Below are 15,811 nucleotides of genomic sequence, written 5' to 3' on the forward strand. Positions count from 1 at the left end.
CACTGCCCCCCAAGAGCTGCAGCCCTTCAACCTGGAGCTTGTGGCTCTCTGTGACCAAGCCCTGCCTCTCTTCCAGGAGGCCCTCCCTGACCATACCCATGAGATGTCTCTCTCACTGGGCCCCTCAGCTCTCAGGGACTTGCCCACTCCAGGAGGGTGGGAAATGGATAGGTAGCAACTCTATACATGGTGGGTACCTCCTGCCTATGGGAGGCCCTGACAAAGAATGGGAGAGCGCTAGGGTTGGGCAGTACGATCTGTCCATCCTGGCTCGATCCCATGAGGTCATGGACGTGGATATACCTTATAACCTATAAAAGCTTGTTCTGCGTTAGTCCGGGTTCCTTTATCAGGTCTGGACTCTTACACCAGCATCCCCATGGGCCTCCCTCAGCTCGGCTAGCTTCCCCACAGAGGTCTTTCTGAAACACAGATCTGGTCATTTCTCTTCCCCAGCAAGCCTTTCTTGCAGGTTCTGGCCCAGGGAGCCTGTCTGCTGCCCTCAGACCCTCCTTGTGCTCTCCCTCCTCCCGGCCGTTGCTCTAATCATTCCTTCTGCCTGGAACGTCCCCAGCCATGTGTGATTCTTCACTTATTTGTTCAGAAATGTCATCCTCTTAGAATTTCACCTCCTTAGAGAAGCCTTCCCAGACTACCTCCACCCAAACACCTCCTCTGGTCACTGTCCCTCCTCCCACCCAAGTTCCCCAGGTGCTTCTGTGGCCTTCAGGGTTGGCTCAACACAGAGAAACACTAAGGCAAAGATTTCTTCTGATGGATGGTGCTACCTATGGAGGACATTCTGTGGGCCAAGCCTGGCGCCCTATACCCGTCAGTTCATCAAAGCCAAGCCACACGCCTTAAAAAAATTCATTGTCTTTTCTACTTGTGATCAGACCAAGGCCCAGAGAGGCTAAGGGCCTCACTCGAGGTCACACAGCAACATGTGGCCAAGCTGGGCTAGGGTCCCCTGTTGGGCTGATTTCACAGCTTTCCTCCACATGGCTTGACTGTGACAAATGTAAAGATAACAATCTCTTCCCGAAACTCGACCGCTGGTGAACTGCCCTGGGGTTTCTTTTCGTTCATTTTGCCATCCAGTTCTGTGTCTCCCAGGAGCACCTCCATCCCAGCCCCGACAAGCAGCTGGCTGGTGTGCAAGGGGCCGCGGTCCCCGTCTGCCTTCTTGTTGTCCCTCATCAGGCCTGCTGTCCGGGACCCCGGCTCCGGACCAAGGTCAGACCTGGTGCTTCACTCTAGGGCCCCTCAGAGAGCCGGGGCCGCCCTGTGCCTGTGTCTGCCCCAAGCCACCTCTCAGCCCTGACATCCAGGCTGGAGATCGATGAATCTGCCTCCTGTTCTTCTCTCCCCACCATCTGTGTTCCTTGGTGGTCCCCGGGGAGTCTGCCAGGCTGGCTGCGAGCTCCCAGGTCGGGGAGAAGAAGTTATTTTGGGGCCATCTGTTTGAGAGGTGCCTCTGGCTGGGGTTCCACAGCGGGGTCGGGGGAAGCGGCCCAGGCAGTGGGGGGGGGGCTCTCCAGAGCGGATAGCAATCAGGGAAAGGGAGCCACCTTTATCTTTAGGCTCGGGGCCAGGATGTGCCAGCCCTCCCCCTACTTGGGCAAACCGGTGAGATCCCAGGCCTGGCTACATCTTGGATATGTCCCTGGGGCAGATGGTGCCAGAGGGAGTGGGGAAGACAGTCTGAACCTCACCCCCCCCACACTTCTTTTAAAACACATACACACACCCTTAAAATTGGGTTGCCAATGACAACCTGGGATAGCATCTTTTTATATTATTCTTAGCCCCTCTGTTGCCTTAGCAACGGAACAATGCTTTTAAATATAGCAGTTAATTTTTTCAGCTCCAGCAACAAAGTTCTGGTGCTGTCCAGAGGGCCAATGGCTGGTTTCTCTCCTGGGGCACAGCCCTGCAAACTCATCTGGCCACGTGTCAGCCCCAGCGTGGAAGCTGGGCTGGGCGTCCTGACGCTGGCAGGGACCCTCTCTGTTCCCCGACCTGGCTACCCTCCAGAGTCAAGTTGTAGCAGAAAGAACCTGGGTTCTGGGATCCATGGACCTGGGTCTCTTCCCTTACCCCTCCACCTTTGCTGAAAGCCTTGCTTTTCCTCTCTGAGACGCCGTTTCTGAACCGGGTGATGGGGTGGCAGCTAAGTGTGTGTGTGTGTGTGTGTGTGTGTGTGTGTGTGTGTGTGTGTGTGAGCCTTCACAGACTGCAGTGGGGCTTGAAGGAGCTGAAGCATACAGAAGGGGCACATGGGGGATCATTGCACAAATGCATCTGTGCCTCTGCCCCTCCCCCCTCCTTCCTGACCTCTCTCCCTTCTTCCTTACCTCCCTCTCTCTTTGGCATTTTTCTCAACCCCTCCTCCCCACTGCCTTGAATTATTGATGTTAAATTCCCAGCCAGTAACATCAGAGGGTTAAAATCCATAACCAGCCTTCCTCTGGCCTCCCCTCAGATCGCCCTCCCTCCCTGGGCTGGTGAGCTCATCAGAGTCATTAATCATACATCAGGGTTTGAGAACCCAGACCCCTGTGGTCCCACCACTGAGCAGCCCCGGGGAAGGAGGCTGCCCAGGCAGGATGTCTTCTGGAAGGGCTAGGCCAGAGCAGAGCAGACCCCTTGAGTGGGAGCTTATCTGGGAAGGGCTGCCGACAGCCTGGGAGGGGCTCCATTGGGAGTGCTCCCTGGCGCTCCTCTCAGCTCCCGCACCCTCCTCCTGCCCTCCTGCTCCTCTCCCTAGACCCTCCCCTGGCAGTCTTACCACCCACTCTCTGCATTCCTGAGCTCAGCATGGTGGGTCTTCAAGCACAGACAGAAAGTTTCTAACTGCTCAGAAGCAGTCCAAAACTGGTATGGCTTTTCAGCAGGTAGTGAGTTCCCAGTCACTGGCGAGTTCCACGAGAGGAGAACACCGAAGGGCAGGACACTGTGCAAATGATTTTAAACCAGGTGACAGATTGACTATTCTGGTCTCAACCTATGATTCTTTCACAGAAACAATCATATTAAAATCACCATATAATTTTGCAGAACCTTAGGCACTGGTTATTATCCTCATTTACCAAAAAAAAAAAAAAAAAAAAAAAAAAAAAAAAAAAAGGTTACCTCGTCCAGGGTCATTAGTCTCTTAAAGAAGCCCACAGTTCTGCCTGCCCCCTTTTTCTTCAGGCTCTGCTTTCCCAGCCAGCCGCAGTAAGGGGGCCATTAATGGAGCGGTGGCCAGGCAGGTGGCTGCTGGGAGGTACAAGGGGCCCAGGCGGCTCCCTGGGGGCAGGCCATTTGTTGAGGGCCCAGTGGCAGACACAGCAAGAGGACACGAGTGTCCTCAGAGCCATGGGAGCCCAGAGGAGGGAGCGAGGCTCTGGGCTGCCTGCTAGGCATGGCCAGAGGAAGGCACAAGGAGAGAGGGTGCCCACTGTGGGCCACAGACATGTGTGGCCATCCCACACGTCACTTTGTCTAATCTTCCTCGCCCGGCTCTGTGAGAGCAGTGCCAGCCCCAGCCCTGACAGGTGCTCCGCTGAACATGTCCGTGTCACACAGCTCAGAGGTGTCAGGACCACATGTGTCTGACAGGAGAGCACCACTGAATTCCACAGGAGGTGGCAGAGGGGAGGCACCCGCCTGCTGTGCCTGCCTGGCCCAGGGCTCTGGCTGGCAGTATCCTTCGCCCAAGGCTGGTGTAGACCACTGGTGAATTGCAGGGCCTGGCTTGGGCCCCCACCCAGCAGAGAGGCCTGGTGCCTTCCCCCTGGGGAAGAGGCGGGGAAGGTGGTGGCAGTGGGGGGAAGGGTGGCGGGGCAGAGGGGCTGTCACGCTGGGCAAGCAATCACCTTTAGCCTGTGAGACAGGAGACCTGGGGCAGTTCCTGACTCTGTTGCTGATGCTCTGTGACCCCCAAAGCAGGTCACCTTTGGGGCCTTGGTTCCCCTCTTTACTCAAGGCTAGAATATTCGTCATCCTGCCGACCGCATGTGCTGATGTTCATTTGCCATCGTTAGCATCAACCCGACCATCTACATAAAGAATCACTCAAAGGCATGTACCCACTCTCCCCTTCTGCTGCTGTATTTGTCGTCACAACATTAGATGCCCTACTGTTCTGTCCCGTAGCCCTTCTTTTATCTGCGACCACCCCTCTCCTCCATGACACTGGAAACGCTGCGAAGGCTGGAACTGGAATTTACTGGGGGCTGTGTCTACGGCACCTGAACAATGCCCAGCACATACAAGCACAGAGTGCATGAATGAACGAATGCGTGGACTCAAGACCCATGTGACTAGTGTGGCGGGCCTTTGTGCTCCCGCAGCCTGTCCCTGCCTCCTGGCAGTTGTCTCCAGGCACCGTGATTGCATGTGTGCCCTCTGTGTCCCCACACACTGTGAGATCCCTGAGGCCGAGCATGGAAGAAGGTGCTTGAAGAGCATTTGTCACAGCCACGAATCAAAGTGCTTGCCATCCTGAGCCTCATTTTCCCCCCTTATACACTGTGAGTGTGGTCACCCTTGAGGCTTTTTAAGCACCCTCCCTGTGTGCCGTTCTGGGATCTGTCACCTGTTGGCTGGCCTTTCTGCACCTGTCCCTTAGTGGGTTTGCTGCCCCAGTGCTTGTCCTGACTCTCCAGGGTTGGTCACTGCCCAGAGCCTGCCTTCCCCTGGATGAGCAATTAAACCCTCAGAATAGTCCATTGTTTAGAATCAGGTGCCTGGACCCTGTATTTATCTCCAGCATGCTGAGTGTGCTTGAGTCCCTGCCAGCCACATGGTGGGCATCGTTGGGACGGCTCAGGCTTCTCGGCCCCGAGAGGCCATCTCTCTGGATATGGTGCAGGAGGCAACCAGCCACCACAGGAGTGGGAGCCAAATGAGGGAAAGTGGAAGGGAACCAGTTTTCACTGAGCCCCACCCCAGGACATGGGTGTTATCCTCGTGAGGGCCACACAAGGTTAGTGTCATTAGCCCTATGTCACAGCCTGGGGGTTGGAGACCGAAGAGGCCCCCTTTCACCTGGAATTGCCTCAAGTTTGTAGAATGTATAAGGGACAGAGCTGGGATCTGAACACAGGACTGCCAAACTTTCTCAGCTTCCCCTGGATGGTGGGTGTGATGGCTGGCTGCCATCAGCCCCTGAAGCTGTATGTCGCCCAGTGACTCCCACTGAGCGAGTGGGAGAGGGAGCCAGCCTCGTGGATGCTGTTACAGGCTCTACGTTTGCAAATAACCAAGTTTGATTTCCGGCTTCTTCTTGTCCTCCCTCCCCACCCCCACCTGTTCTTCCAGGGCCATTCAATCTCACATCCTCCTTGAAGGATATGGGAGAAGCTCGGAGAGCTCCAGAGTAGGGGCGGGGGAGAGTTGAATGGACCATGCCCCCAGAGCCGAGTGCGCCCACCAAACCAGCCCAGAGGGTGGCTGTGGGAGGAATCCAGTCCAGGCCAGACAATCAGCTGACGCAGGATTTTAAGGGGATGTTCTGGCACTGCCACTTATTAGCCTGGTGACCTATGGCGAGCTGGCCTTGAGCTTCCTTATCTGTAAAATGGGAGCAATGATAGTCACTGCGCGCCGTAGCCCTCTTTCGGGATTTGATCAAGGAATTCATGCAAAATTCTCACCCAGCAGGAAGCACTTGCCTCATTGGCCACCGTCATATCCCCACCCTGTGGCCCAGTCACAGCGCTAGGGGGCTGGGGCATGGGGTGTGGAGTTACAGCTGGGCACAGAACCAGGACTGAGCAATAAGGCAGATCCCGGGCCTTGGGAATGGGATAGTGACACAGTTTCCAGAAACAAGCACAATATTAGAGTAGGCCAGTCTGAGCCAGGGGTTCTGTAGATGATTATGATGATTATAAGGGGAAGAAGGGTTGGTTTGACAACACGTGGTAGGACTGAGCTTGCAGGGGACCCAGCTGTTGGAACAGGAGACACAAGGGAGGGAGAGCCAGACCCTCACTGGGGGCTTAAGATTAGCACCATTTCATGTGACTCAGAAACATTCATTTACAATTTTTCATGTTCATCCTGTTGAAGCTGAACCCGGGAATGTCAGAGCCAGTGTGATCTTAGAGATGGGGATGACTGTCCCGGGCCAGAGCTGGGTAAGAGCATGCCCCTGCTCTTCTCCATGCCTCTGTTTCCCTTTTGATCCCATGAGAGTGGTAACTTAGATGACCTTTTAGGATCTTTCCAGCTCCGAAAGTGACCCTTAGGGATTATTTCTGGGGCTTGTTCAGTGTCAGGAAAAGGGATATGGGCACGCTGAACAGGCAGTTTGGAGGTGTGAATGTAGCAGGAGGAAACTGATCCCCTTGGCTGATGCACAAGGATGGGATGGAGGGAGGGGGCTTTGGTCTAGCTGCTGTCCTGTTAGTCTCAAACGGGACTGTCTCTCTGAGACACTGGGGTCACTTGCACACCATGGGACTGAAATCTGCTGGAAATCTTGCTGGGGCTCTTCCAACTCCTGATGGACATTGCTTCCTGACCTAAGCCTGCTAGCCCCTGACTGCCTCGCTCAGCTCTGGACACCGTCCCTCCAATACACCTGCCCACCATCTGAGCCACTGTGGTCAGAAGCTCATCTGGGCCTGGGCCTGGGCCCTGGAATTGGCCTGGTTGCCTTGAATTGTACATCTGGCATTCCCATGGCTGGTGCCCATCATGGGTGTGGTGGGGGAGGCGCTGCCTGCCAAGGGGCATCTTCCCTTAAGCCCGCTGTGTTGGTGACTCTGCAGAACTGAGTTTGCCTCTTTCTGGCCGTTTCCCTGCCTTCGACTCCGAATCTCTACAAGGGTCAGAGCTGTGCGTGAACTCCAGACCCTGAGACCCTGGCTGGCTATTACCATTTCACCCAGACATCACTTTGGGCTAAATCCTGTTTCCCAGGACCCTCAAGCTGCTGGCTGGGTTCTTGCCTTAAATTCCTCCGCCATTCTTCGAGCTGTAGAGATTGCCACTGCAAGGAGCTGCCTTTGTCCCACCTGTGAAGGGCCCTGCTTGGTCCCATGGGGTGGGTGTCCCGCCCTCTGGATGCTCCCGTCTCCGGGTTTCTTCCTGCCACTGGTCCTTGATGCTGAGGTCCCAGCATGCTATTGGGGCACACGTTCCCAGGTCTGCGACTCTGGCTGGGTATTAGGATGCTTTGGGCAGGTAACAGAAAAATAACAAGTGGGCTAAACAACAAGGATTTATTAACTCAGGAAGCTTGCAGATAGAGGCAGTTCCAAGCTGAATAACCTGGCAGTCCAGTAAGGTCAAGGGTATGCGTACTTTCCCACTTCCGCCCGTCTGCATCCTCACCACTGAATCTGCATCATCTCACCCAGGGTCATAGGACAATTCCAGGGCCCATTTGCAGACATGGGGGTGGATGTGCAGAAGAGGAACATCTTCCCCCAAATCTCTCTCTCTCTCTCTTTTTAAAGCAAGAAACCACTTTCCCAGAAACGCTGAGAAAGACTTGCCTTAGCTGTAAAATGGGAGTCATAGGTCCCACTAGCGAGAATTCAGTCACTCGTCCGTGCCGGAACCAGTCACTTGAAAGTGGAATCCAGGGGCACCTGGGTGGCTCAGTCATTAAGCGTCTGCCTTCGACTCAGGTCATGATCCCAGGGTCCTGGGATTGAGCCCCGCATCGGGCTCCCTGCTCAGCGGGAAGCCTGCTTCTCCCTCTCTTACTCCCCCTGCTTGTGTTCCCTCTCTCAATGCGTCGCTCTCTGTCAAATAAATAAATAAAATCGTGTAAAAAAAAAAAAGTAGAATCCGACCACTGCATTGGACTAATCATGGCTCCCCCCCTCCCCAGGCTTGGGGAACAGCCAGCCCCAATAAAAGCAGGCCTCCAGCAACAGAGAAGAAACGAGGGTAATAGCTATTGGGTAGCTCCCACTATTTAACTTGAACTTTTCCTGTTTGCATTTGGTGCCATTTTGACTTCTTCCCCTTTGTACCCATTAGGGTTCTTTGGTGTAAGCAACGCAAGCTGACTTTTAAAACAACATAAGCAAAAGGATTGAAGTCAGAAGGATGAGAAACTCCAAGAATTGATGGGAAGCCTGGGGGACCAGGCTCAGAAAGGAGCCAGGGCTCCTCTGGGGAGCAAAAAGACCATAAACTAGTTGGTGGCAATCTTGCCACGGCCACAGAGAATAGAAGATTCCAGGACCTGAAAGAGAGCATTCAAGTACCTAGCTTAGACTCATGCCCTCCCCTGGGCTGCAAAGGAGCTTTGGTTTACTGTCTCCCAAGAGCAGGACCCCGGATGAAATCAGGGTGCTTTTACAGAAGCAGGGAGAAGGGATGCAGAGTGGCCAATACCCAGCAAGTGTCCACCACAGGACTCACGATGCTTGGCCCAAAGACACGACAGAGATGGTGTGGCACATGTCCCTCATGTGGATAGGGACAGCTGCTTGGAGGAGGAGACCCTTGACCACAGGTCCTCACAGAGGTGGTCTCCCTGTGGTATTACCCTGACAGGTAGACCATCCTGTCAAATCCTTCTAGAGGCTTCCTGAGCCACTCACTTGGGCCATGGCCCCTCCTGGCTTCTCCCAGCTCTTCTAGAAATTCTATCAATGCGTCTTCTATTCACCAATGACAGGAAACTGTCACGACAGGAAACTCGTGACAGCCCCAGAACATTCCTGAGGCTTTCTTTAAGACTGCACGAATAGAAGATCAAGTCGTAGTCTTACCATCCCCTTGGCATGGTGGGTTTCAGGCTTGCCAGGTCTATCGCTGCAAATAGCAAAACCGTGACCGAGCTCCTGCTGTGGGATAGATCAGGCACTAAGCACTTGGCATGCACTATCTCGTTTAACCCACAGATGGCTGTCATTTTCCTTTTCCACAGATGGAGGAAACTGAGGCTTGGAAAGAATCAACGACTTTCCCTTGGGCACAGCCAATCAGTAACATAGCAGGATTCGAATCTGATCCAGAACCCTTGTTTCAGTCACTTCCCTGTACTGCTCCACACCCTATGGCTAGCGGGCCTCTTTTCTTCCTGCTTGGACTAGGAATGGATTGGGACCTTAGTTTATACATTTGTCCCCGCCAGAGACCCTCTTCACCTTGGGCTTCAGCCTACCACCTGTCAGAGGCTTTGGACTATGCTGGAGCTGCTATTGGAGAGGTCAAACCTTTCCTTACCTCACCCAGGGCCGTGGAAGATCACGGAAGCGCAATCATGATTTCCACTTTTTAATCTTCACGATGAAACCTTGTTTTTGCCCTCATAGTTTTCTCTAGAGGACATGGCTCTGTCTTCTGTAGGAGCACAGCATCCTTTCTGCAGCTCTTGTCAGTGCCCTCAACCTGGCAAAAGACCAGGGACTGTCCCCGGGGGGGTGCGTCCGAAGGAACAGTTTGCCAGCTGGGCTCCAAAAAGCCCCAGAGGGTCAGCAGAACCCCATTCAGGGACAGCACCACTCAGCAACTCCCAGAGCACCCCATCTTTCTCTGTTTCTCATCCTGGTCCTCAATGTAAGTTTTATTCTTTAAAACTCTCTGCCAAGAATGCATGGGTCCGTTGGAGGCACGGATGCTTTTCTTCCAGAAGAAGTTTTCACTTCCATGAGGTTTTCCTTGGATGAAAACTCCTATCACTATGGCCCCCAGGACAGTTGCCTCTATAGAACCATAGCTTAGTCTTCTCTCTTGGGCATCATTTGGGGGCCAAGAACCAGGAATAGCCATGGAGGCAGGAAATAGTTAAGCATATTTATAAAAACAACAACAACAACAACAGAGAAAGTTGTCCCTGGTTTTACTTGATTCTCTTGAATCCTGGTCACCAAGCCCTCTCAGATATCTAGTCCAGGAGAGCCTGACCTTCCTTGTTCCCTGGCACCTTCCTACGACTGACAATGGCATCCCCCTTATTTTACTCTTTGCTTGGCTACTAGGATGCCCAGAGCTAAGATGGACAACAGGGCAGCTCTCTTTTTAAAACATGTGTATTTTTTCATTATACAATATTTGCATATTTCTTAAGAATCAGAAAATAAAAACAAGTACAAGAATGCAAAAAAATGTACTCATGTTTCTACTTAAAAGACCGTTAATATTTTCGTCTATTTCTTTTCATTTTTTTTATGCTTTCTGTTCTGTTTATGTGCAGCTTCCTGTGATTTTATTTGCAAGGTTTTTTTCTTTTTACATAAATGGAATCATCCAGTCTATGAAGCTGTGTAGCTTGCTTTTCTCCGCCTGTCATCACGTTCTTAAAGGATGCGTAATATTCCACCAAGGAGGTCAGAGGTCAGCAAACTTATCTGTAAAGGGCCAGAGAGTGAATATTTTAGGGCTTTGAGCCATACTATTTTTGTCCCCACTGTTGCATTCTGCTGCTATAGCACAAAGGCAGCCATAGATGTCGTGTACATGAGTGGGTGTGGTTGTGTTCCAATAAAACTTTATTTATAAAACAGTCTGTCAGTGGATTTGCCTGTGAGCTATAGTGTGCAACCCCCCCCCCCATGATATAGATGTACTCTTGTTTTCATAGACCTGTTAGCCATTTTCACATGTTAGCACTTAGATTTGCTTCCAGTATCATAAATGAGGCTACAGGGAGTTCGCATAGAATTTTTTTCCTTAGACTATATTCCTGGAGACGGGGATGTCTCTGCCCCCAAAGTATGGATGCCTGTGAGGCAGAGCTCTTGGCGAAAGCTATGAAATTGCTTTCCAGAACACTCTGCCAACTTCCACTACCAGCAGTGATGTGAAAGCACCCATTTTCCTAAAGCCCATGTGCACCGGGCATTGTCCCTCGAGACACTACCTTCCATCCTGCCCTGTCCCTTCACAAGTGGACTCTGCTTTCATCTGATGTTTGAGCCTTAGTCGACGCTTTGATTCTTGAATCTTCCTCATGTTCTGTTTTTGGAAGTGGGCAGGATATAAGCAACCAGAGGGGCACCCAGGGAGCCCCAGAGTTCTGAAGGTCCAGGGTGGGGGGAGCTGGCTGCTGGGGCTGACAGCTGCCCTTCTGTCCCAGGTGAGGGACTTCCAGAGCCTGTGAGCCAGGTGGGAGTTGGGAGAGAGAGGAGCAACACGGTGGAAAGGGAAGAGAGTGGCTTTGCGGATCCGACGAATCGGGCTCCCATCAGGCTCCATGTCTGTGAGTGTGGGCAGGTTCTGTGCCTCTGATTGGCTCATGTTGTCCTCTGTAAAGGGGGCCAAACAGCCAAGTGCCCAGGAGGCTCCTGCGGACTCCACCTGATCTTTAATAGCAGAACCTCGCACAGGGCCTGGCACGGAGGAAGGACTGCATGTGTCTTGGTTAAGTGGAATTGACTTGAATGATAGGGTTTGTAGCCAAACAGCCCCAACTTTGTTCCTTGTTAGTTGCTCGGTCCTGGGCAATGCGCCTCCCTCCCGGGGCCTCTGCCTGCTTGGCTGCAGGATGGGTTTCATGAATGAGGATATTGACGTCGTGTGCACCGATGAGGAAACTGAGCCGTGGGGTGGCTCGTCTGCTCAGGGTCGCACAGCGGCCACGCGGAGAGGCCAGGGCACCCTCCCACAGGCTGCCAGGAGGATGAACGAGATGAGGAACGGAAAGTCTCTGACTCAGTGAATGTTTGTTCCTTTCCAGAAGCAGGACATACTGCCAGCCTCAGGTCTTGGCTGTGGAAACCGAGCACCGGGGTGTGCAGCCCCCGTGGGAACGGGGACTGCCTTGGAGGCCGCTGTACGCCGGCTGCGAGTTGCTGGCACTGGTGCTTAGGAGGGACTCTCCGTCGGGGGAGGGGGTTCTCTGGAGACCACCCTCCCCAGGGGGCTGCTTCCCAAGCAGCTGTCTCGCCTCCATGGGGCCCATCTGCGCTGGGGCCAAGTAGAGAATGCGCCTTTTCGCAGCAGCTTTTTGGCCTCGAGAGTGGAGCCCAGGCTGCTCTGACAAGCCCTGTCCCTGGCAGAAGCCTCCAAAGCCCGCATGAGGGAGAGTGTTCTGGAAGCAACACCTGGCATGGGTCGGTCCAGAAGATGAGCTCCGTCACAGTCAGCTGCGGTTGACCTTGTCAGGTTCATTATCGCTGTCACGAGGGACTGGAGCCAGGTAAAGGAGGCTTTACCTCCTCAGATGACATTTCATCCACCCAGCATCCCTTGAGGATAGGTATGAGTATGCCCATTTTACAGATAAGGAAACTGGGACAGGTACAGGGAGATAGGCTCGTAACTGGTGAGTGACAGAGTGACAAGTGGGGACTTGAATTATCTGACTCGAGAGCCCATGTTCTTAATCACCACTCATACTGCCTTTCACTGGGCATAAAACCTCTTGGAGAAGTAGAAGGGCCTTTGAGTCCTAGAATAACTGATCTCTTTCCTCCTGGATTTGGCTGTGACCCAGGAACTGGGGGACCCTAGATTCCTTGGGACCAGAGCTCCGGCTCCTCTTTGGACATGCTTATCCACACTTGACCTCTTTCTAGGGAGTATTTCGTCCTTTCAGTGATCCAATAAATGGGGTTTTTTGGATCTTCCGTGTGCCAGGCCTTGCTCTAGGTACAGGATGCATTGTACATATTAATTAGAACTAACCCTTACTATGTACAAGTACACTCTACAAACTGTACCTAGATTAGCTCAATTAATACTCACAACAACCCCATAGATAGCTCTTATCCTTTCTTCGTAGATGAAGAAATTGAAGCACAGAGAGGTTAAGTAATTTATCCAAGATCCCACAGCTAATGAGTGTCAGAGCCAAGATTTGAACCAAGGCAGTCTGGGATCAGCATCAAAACATGTAACTGCCCCCATACTGTTGTGATTCTCATACTTCCTGCCTTGAAAAAAAATCAGAGGCGTTCTTTTCTAACTGGAGTGTTCAAGTAGCACTAAAATAATTTCATTCAGTTTTGTTTGTTCAGAAGTGAACTGGGCAGTGAGAAAAAATGATCCTGGATGTGTGAAGTGTTTGACATCCAAGGGCAAGTGGAGAGAAGTCAAGGTCATGAAAGGGGTCTTGTCCCACTTCCCACCATGGCCTTGACTGCTATGTGTCCTTTGGCAAGTCTTATCACCTCTCTGAGCTTCCATTTCTTTATTGTTAGTATCTATTCTACCTGCCCCCAAGCACTTTTGTGAAGACTAGATGACATGGCAGATGGAAACAAGATTTCACAACACACACAAAAAAAAATGGAAAGAAAAAAGCACTGGGCAAGAATTTGTTATTGGACCAGAGTGAAAATTTGGTCAGTTTGATGAATGAATGAATGAACGAATGGATGGATGGATGAATGAATGAATGAATGTTTCTAGCAGGCCTACAGATTGGCTTGGGTAACCAATGGCTCTCTTCAGGAGATATTTTGAAAATTTTCAGGATCCTATCAGGCCTCTGTCCTTGGCTATGTCCCAGGTTCCTGTCCCTTGAGTTCTTTTGCACCTGATTTTTTGGTGAGCCTCTGAGACTGTTTTAGCAAACATTTTTTAATAGCTTTTGGGAGATAAGCCCTGTACTAGAGTCTCTGGGGAGACCAAAATGAATCTGGAAGGGTCTCTGTCTTCAGGCACTCACAGGCTAGGAAGAGAAATGATAATACGATTAACTGCCACTACTAATAACTGCCACAAACAATGATGAACAGCAATTATCAAGCATTTATCACTTGCTAGATACTGTGTTGAGTATTTATATATGTTATTTCATTTAATCATTACAACAGTTCCATGAATTTACTAAAACTACTGTCCCATTTTATAGGTAAAGAAACTGAGTCAGTAACTTACTCAAGTTCATACAAATCTAAAGTTATAGAGCTGGACATGAACCTGAGAAAGATGTGAATAGTAGTAATTCTATTATAAGATAGAAACTACTGTGTATCCTATTAAAGGGGAAAGGACAAGTCTCTTAGGGCTCCGAAAGAGAAGGAAGAAGCGTGACGGTGTTGGTGGTGATGGTGATAATGGCGATGGTGCTGCTGCTTTGGATGGTAACAATGACATTTATGATGATGATGAAGGTGACGGTGATGGTGCCGGTGCTGTTGATGGTAATGGTGATGATAGTTTTGATGATGGTGGTGATGTTGGTGATAGTGCTGTTAATGGTAATGGTGATTATATTTATGCTCATGGTGGTGATGTTGATGGTGATGATGGGGATGATGCTGTTAATGGTAATGGTAATATTTATGATGATGATGGTGGTGTTGTTTGTGATGGTGCTGTTGATGATAATGATGGTATTTATGATAATGGTGGCAGTGGTGGTGATGGTGATGGTGCCCCTGCTGCTGTTGATGATAGTGGTGGTGATATTTATGATGATGGTGGTGGTGGTGGAGATGGGAATCATGGGGACGAGAATGATGGTGATGATGATGATAGTCCTCTGGTACCAAGTTGTTGAACTTCTGCTTTGTGCCAGGCCTTGACCTGATTACTTTCTACTATTTCATTTCATCCTCATAACAACTTCCCAACATCAGGACCATCATCTCTGTTTTTCTCATGAGGACCCTGAGCTGGAGAAAGGCTCAGTGGGCTGCCCAAGGGCAGACATCCACTCTGAACTGTCCTGGAGCTTGGGCACGCCTCACTGCAGAGCCACCATGCTCCCCTGTGTACCAGGGTCCCTAACCCATGGGCCATGGGCCCAGTCATCTCAGAGATGCTCCGTTACTATCTATTGAATGAATATCGACTGAATGGATTCCTAAGGGATCAACACCTTTAGCCCAGAAGGCATAAATATCATGTCTCAAATGAGTATGTGTAACCACTATTTAAATATATGTGGTAGTGCTGTGATTACTAAAATATGATTTAATTGTAAAGCATGATGTTCAATGTCGCTTTTGTGTTATTCTTCATTTGCCCAGTGAAAAGATGCTAAGTGCATAGTTGGGAGGAGTTTTGAAAAATGTGTGCATAGAAAAAAGAGTCTTGGTGCTGAAAATGGTGGGAAGCATCATGTCATCCTGCATGGCACACGGAAAATGCTTTGCGGGGCATCTGGCACAGAGATCACTCAGAGGATGGAGGGAAGCCACCGGGGTGGGGATTGGGAGCCTGTGGCATTTGTCCTGCGTGTGTAAGACCTGAGCTGTCACTTTCATTGACTCTCTCTCTCTCTCTCTCTCTCTGTAAGAGCTGAAACCAGCATCTATTAGCTTTCTCAAATGGCTCTCAAATGCTCACATGAATGAATGAATAATAAAAGCAAGAATGAGTGAGTTACGACGAACGGTGCTCAGGGAGCCCATGAGGGGTTGTTTTCCCCGAGGAGTGCTTAAAAGGGAGAGTTTCTCAGCCTGAGAGCAGAACCAGGATGCAGGGCTGGTGGCTGGACTTACGGCTCTGCGACTGGCGTTACGAGGCTGGGGTTGTATCCCTGGGGGGCTTGTGATCTTGCCCCAGGGATGACCATGCTGGAGGAGTGGGGGTGACTGGAGCTTGGCTATGAGGCCATTCTCAGCAGGGCTGTGCTCACCGGTTTTGGATGCATTTTTCCAACTCAAGTGTAAGCTGACAGATGGTGCTGGAATAATATTCTCACTTTCTCTACTTCCCACAGGCCTCCCTCCAACACCGTCCTCCAAGCTCTTAGAAATCTCTGACACATCCCAACCATGAGACCACGGCTGGCTTTTGGCAGGTAAGCTCCCTCTATCTCTCCCCATGCACCCCAGGACACAGAGCAATTTCGGGGCAGCCCAAAGGCCACTGGGCTGTGCTTGCAGCCAGGAATTAGGTGGGAATGACTTCAGCTTTCGCAGGAGAATGGAGCCCCCTCTCTGAGGAGACTTAA

General features: G+C 51.3%; 1 protein-coding gene across 4 annotated transcripts in view; it reads left to right on the top strand.

Annotated features, from left to right (window-relative positions):
- The window catches only part of HIVEP3 (HIVEP zinc finger 3), a 461,322-nt gene that overhangs the window by 287,616 nt on the left and 157,895 nt on the right, over positions 1-15,811 (top strand). For all 4 annotated transcript variants that reach the window (XM_047724531.1, XM_047724524.1, XM_047724526.1 and 1 more), the window contains one exon: positions 15,578-15,658. The gene's annotated coding sequence lies outside the window, so the exon portion shown is untranslated. The remainder of the gene's footprint in view (positions 1-15,577; positions 15,659-15,811) is intronic.

This window comes from Lutra lutra, chromosome 4, assembly GCF_902655055.1.
Source record: "Lutra lutra chromosome 4, mLutLut1.2, whole genome shotgun sequence".
NCBI classification, from domain to species: Eukaryota; Metazoa; Chordata; class Mammalia; order Carnivora; family Mustelidae; genus Lutra; species Lutra lutra.